The following is a 5,752-nucleotide window of genomic DNA, read 5'->3' as shown; positions in this document are numbered from 1 at the left end:
GAGGGTCCGCCGCGCCGGGAACCCCCGCGACCTCGGGGCACGACCGAGAGCCCGGAGGTGGGGTAGGTCGCGCGGGGACCCGCTGCCACGCCGCGAGGTGGCCGAGAGTGAAAACGCATAGGCCCCGGCAAAAGTGCGGGTCCAGCAGGAGACGCGGGGATGCTTCGGACTTAGTGGCCAAGGTTCCGGCGCAATCCCGGCCAGGCCGCCCCTCCCCCGCCGTCCACCCGCGCGGCACCTCGGGGCGCTGCCGCGGGTTGCGCGCGGCGGGTAGGGGGGTGGGTGGTGATGCCAGTGGGGGCCGGGAGGGGGGTTCCCGCAGGGAGGGGGATGGAGGAGGGGAGGCCCCGCTGCCCCGCGGCCCCGCGGCTCAGGCACCGCCGCGTCCGCTCCTGATTGCAGGCGCCTGTGAGCCGGGTGCGGTGCCTGGACGAAAGATGCATCATGGAATGAACCGGAGCCCGGGAGACGGATTTCTGGAGAAGCAGCAGCAGCAGCAGCCGCTGCCCCCTCGCAGGCTGCTGGCCGTGGTCCTGTAGATCCAGCTGGCTCTGTGCTTCGGCCCCGCACAGCTTACGGGCGGTGAGTGACCTCAGGGTCCACGGCGCGGGGGTGGGCGCCAACAGGAGACCACCCTCCGCCGGGACCCCCGGCGTTTCTCCGATGCCTGCGCGCGGCGCGCCCAGGGTGCATGCACAGCCCCATGGTGCCTGGAGCTGCCCAGCGGCCCGCAGCCAGGCTCCTCCGAATGGGGCAAAATGAGCGGGCCCATTACCCTCACTTGGGCCGCGGGCGAGCCAGAGAGAGGGAGAGGGCACTTCTGAGCCGAGCGCCTGTTTGTGGGCCTGTGCATGGTGTCGGAACCCTCAGTGGACAGGGACCAGGTGTCAGCTGTCAGATAGAAGCCGGGTCAGGTTGCCCCCCCCCCCCCCGCCCCCCACCCATCCTCCTTGTGAGTGTGAAATGTCTGAGGAACAGGCTAGTCTGGCAGAGGGACGGGTCTGTCGGGAAGTTCACTTTCTCTTACCTCTGGAGGTGCTGAGTTCCTGCACTGCTGTGCGGGTGTATGGGGGCCGGGCTGGGGCACAGAGGGTCCCGTCAGGGGTGCTTCTGGGGGATGGCTTTGTATCTCCATGTCTGATTTCCAGGGGAATGCAGTCGAGTGCATCCGTGGGAAGTGGGAGCTGGCTGAAAGAAAATGCAGAGCCTTGGTCCCCATCCGTGGCTGACCCTCTGTGTTTTGGGATCTGGGGGAGGGAGCTCTGTCTGCCTTGGTGGAGGAGAGGGAGGGAGGGAGTCCTGGCTGCATTTGGGAGCTGATTGCTGTCCCTTCCGGATTTCTGAGAGAGCTTGCTCATGTGCCCCTGTGAAAGGGCAGACTCCTATGTTTCCCAGCTGAACTACTGTTCATATATAAATAAGTGATAATTGGTGGAAAAGCAGGTATTGATTGCTATGGATAAACCATTTCCCATTTAAAATATTGCTGTTCAGAGAGTGAAGGGGAACAAGGAGAGACATGAGTGGAAAACTAGTAAAGGGGGGTGGGGAGGGACCGCAGAGGAATCCAGGTCTCAGGCATTGTGCGGAAAGATCTGGACATCTGGAGCATGGGGGAGCTTTTGGGGCGTGCACGTCTCAGGATTCGTGAGCGGATACTTGCTTCATCCTAGGGACCCATTTTGGCTTTCTCTGGTTTTCTAACAGGGGGTGACTTTTGGGTGCTCTTAGTTCTATAGAAATGTGTCTGAGGTAGGTGTCCTTTTCACAGAGGACATGGTCAAATGGGAGGTCAGGGCAGCCACTGTGCCGTCTGAGGGGATCTGGTTGGCCCCTCTGTGCTGCTCCAGAGTTAGCTCTGCTTCTGGGGTGTGTGGGAGCATGGGCAGGAGGGCACAAATGGGGCTGGGCCTCCTCCTTCCTTCATCGCTTCCTCCCGGTTCTAGCCTCGACCCCTCCAACCAGGTCCATGCCATCCTTCCATCTCCTCCATCCATTTCTTCCGCATAGGTGACGGATCGTTGGCCTTAGGCTTCCCTTCTTGACCACTTTCCTCAGGCTGGAACCTGGACATGCCAGGGATCCGGCTACAGCTATATGCACGAAGACGTTATCTTAGGGGGAGGGCAGAGCAACGATGCAGAAGGTATCGGGGCACCTGAGTGACTGTGGAGCAGAGATGCTGAGAGAGAAGAGTCACCAGTCCAAGTGACTGTGTACTGGATCGCTGCATTACACTGACTTAGCCTGGACTTCACCTCCATCCATCCTCCACCCATTCCCCAATTTATGATTTATATTTATTATATATCTATCATATTACATATTTATTATTCTGCCCAGCACTTAACAGCTCCAGACAGACCCAGTGCTTTCCTTTGTTGGCTTCTTGTGTCTTCCTTCACCGGAACGTAAGTTCTCAAAGGGCACAGAAGTTTTGTGTTCTGTGATCACTTTCTCATCCTGTTCACAGCTGGTGCTCAACTAACACATCCTGAGGGAAATACTGCTGGCCACTGAAAGTGAAATCATAATTTTTCCCCCCAAAAGAGATTCACTACGTTTTGAAAAATGTCTCATAGTGGGCAGGGAGAGGCTGGGGGATGGAAGGGAAAAGTGAGGGAAAATAGCACAGGGACCGCAGAGTTGAAGTCGGGCCACTGCACTGTGGTCAGTCAGTGACATGGGCACAAAGCCACTCCCCTCATGCTGGGGAGACAGGCCTCAGGAGAAACCAAACGTGCTGACACCTTGATCTTGAGTGGCTGGCCTCCAAAACTGAGAAGATAGACCTGTCTTGGTCATGACCCCGCAAGGGCTACGTGGTTAGGGCTGTTTTAGCAGACCAACACAAAAGGTCCTATAGAAAACTCACAGCTGGGGTGTTGCGGTGGCCACCCTAATGTTTGTTTTTCTTATGTTGCATGAACAGAAGCAAATTATTCAGAATAACTTCTCTGTTGCATCATGTGTGGGTCAGAAACTATATTTGCTGGAGAGGCTTTTCTAAGAGAGGTGTTGGCGAATGTACCAGGCTCCCTCAGGAAGTATTCCATGAGGCGGAATGACCGCTTATTAGAAATGTCAGGGGACTCCAGCCTAGATCCCGTGTTTGGACAGAAAAACGTGTGTGTTCCTTTTGATCCTGGTGGTGTCTGTACAAATGGGTTGCGCATTGGTTGAAGAACAGAGTTCAGTAGAATATACATACATGTAGACCTCTTACTACGGTAAAAACGTGCATGGTCAACTATTTCTCAGCTTTGCTGATTGGATGGCTTACTGAGGGGGAAAAAAATGGGAGTAAATATTCAAACGGCAGAGGTCAGTTATAGGACCTCCGAAAGGTGGAATGGTGCCCAACTCAGATTCCAGAACCCCCAAAGTGAGACCGTATTAGCAGGAATTAACTTGTGCCAAAGTGTCAAACCTACGGTGTGCAAAGCGGCCATCTCAATTTGATAAAGCCTAAACAAAGAAATAAATCCAAACCCGATAGAATCGGGATGATTTGCTGTTGGTATCAGGAAAATGGTTTTCAGGGCGCAAACTGCAGCGGCAAAACGGGGAGCCCCGGAAGTGAATTGCCGCCTGCCTGCACCACCTCCTTAGTTCACCCTTCAACGAGAGGGAGACCAGCCTCGGGCGGAACGGTGGGCGGAGGAGAAAGGGGTCGGGGGAGTGGGCCACCCCTATGCGGGTGCCGGGTTGTGCTCCAAGAACCACGTGGAGGCTCAGGCTACCCCCTGAGGACTGGGAGCCAACACCCGAACCCCTCGGGTTGAGGCCCCACCCCTCCAGAGGCCTCCCTTTCCCGGGTACCCAGGCTTCTTCAGCTGCAAGGATCGCACCCCCACCCCGCACAGGCCCCCCGCGGGACACCCGCGCAAGCGGCGCAGACGCTGGGAGAGGCCAGGGCAGTTCCAAGGCACAGGCCTCGGATCGGAGTACCCGCGGATCCTGAAGGGCAAACGCTGGGATGCCCTGGGATGGGGAGGGTCTCAGCCGCTTCGGTCGCCACTCGGGCCCCAAAGGGACGCGCGGAACCTTCGCGGGGACCGAGGGCTGACATGTCGCGGGCCCACCGCGTGGGTTGGAGGCCGCCTGGCCGCGGGGCAGGCAGGTGCAGGCGCGCGGGATTCTGATTGGTCCCGGTGCCGCGGGAGCCGGAGGCGGGGCGCGGGCGGGGGTCTGGCGCTGCCAAGGCTTCCCTCTGGCTAGCGCAGTGGCGGCGCAGAGGTCGCGCACCGTTGCGGGTCAGAGCTGCGCAGGGAGGCGGCAGAAGCGGGAAGGAAGCTGCCAGAGAAGCCCCGTAGGTAAGCGCGGGAGCCCGCGGGCCAGGGAGGGTCCGCCGCGCCGGGAACCCCCGCGACCTCGGGGCACGACCGAGAGCCCGGAGGTGGGGTAGGTCGCGCGGGGACCCGCTGCCACGCCGCGAGGTGCCCGAGAGTGAAAACGCATAGGCCCCGGCAAAAGTGCGGGTCCAGCAGGAGACGCGGGGATGCTTCGGACTTAGTGGCCAAGGTTCCGGCGCAATCCCGGCCAGGCCGCCCCTCCCCCGCCGTCCACCCGCGCGGCGCCTCGGGGCGCTGCCGCGGGTTGCGCGCGGCGGGTAGGGGGGTGGGTGGTGATGCCAGTGGGGGCCGGGAGGGGGGTTCCCGCAGGGAGGGGGATGGAGGAGGGGAGGCCCCGCTGCCCCGCGGCCCCGCGGCTCAGGCACCGCCGCGTCCGCTCCTGATTGCAGGCGCCTGTGAGCCGGGTGCGGTGCCTGGACGAAAGATGCATCATGGAATGAACCGGAGCCCGGGAGACGGATTTCTGGAGAAGCAGCAGCAGCAGCAGCCGCTGCCCCCTCGCAGGCTGCTGGCCGTGGTCCTGTAGATCCAGCTGGCTCTGTGCTTCGGCCCCGCACAGCTTACGGGCGGTGAGTGACCTCAGGGTCCACGGCGCGGGGGTGGGCGCCAACAGGAGACCACCCTCCGCCGGGACCCCCGGCGTTTCTCCGATGCCTGCGCGCGGCGCGCCCAGGGTGCATGCACAGCCCCATGGTGCCTGGAGCTGCCCAGCGGCCCGCAGCCAGGCTCCTCCGAATGGGGCAAAATGAGCGGGCCCATTACCCTCACTTGGGCCGCGGGCCAGCTAGAGAGAGGGAGAGGGCACTTCTGAGCCGAGCGCGTGTTTGTGGGCCTGTGCATGGTGTCGGAACCTTCAGTGGACAGGGACCAGGTGTCAGCTGTCAGATAGAAGCCGGGTCAGGTTGCCCCCCCCCCGCCCCCCACCCATCCTCCTTGTGAGTGTGAAATGTCTGAGGAACAGGCTAGTCTGGCAGAGGGACGGGTCTGTCGGGAAGTTCACTTTCTCTTACCTCTGGAGGTGCTGAGTTCCTGCACTGCTGTGCGGGTGTATGGGGGCCGGGCTGGGGCACAGAGGGTCCCGTCAGGGGTGCTTCTGGGGGATGGCTTTGTATCTCCATGTCTGATTTCCAGGGGAATGCAGTCGAGTGCATCCGTGGGAAGTGGGAGCTGGCTGAAAGAAAATGCAGAGCCTTGGTCCCCATCCGTGGCTGACCCTCTGTGTTTTGGGATCTGGGGGAGGGAGCTCTGTCTGCCTTGGTGGAGGAGAGGGAGGGAGGGAGTCCTGGCTGCATTTGGGAGCTGATTGCTGTCCCTTCCGGATTTCTGAGAGAGCTTGCTCATGTGCCCCTGTGAAAGGGCAGACTCCTATGTTTCCCAGCTGAACTACTGTTCATATA

This window comes from Mustela nivalis, assembly GCF_964662115.1.
Source record: "Mustela nivalis genome assembly, chromosome: 16".
NCBI lineage: Eukaryota > Metazoa > Chordata > Mammalia > Carnivora > Mustelidae > Mustela > Mustela nivalis.
The sequence above is the reverse complement of the archived record's forward strand: the minus strand, read 5'-3'. Positions refer to the sequence as shown.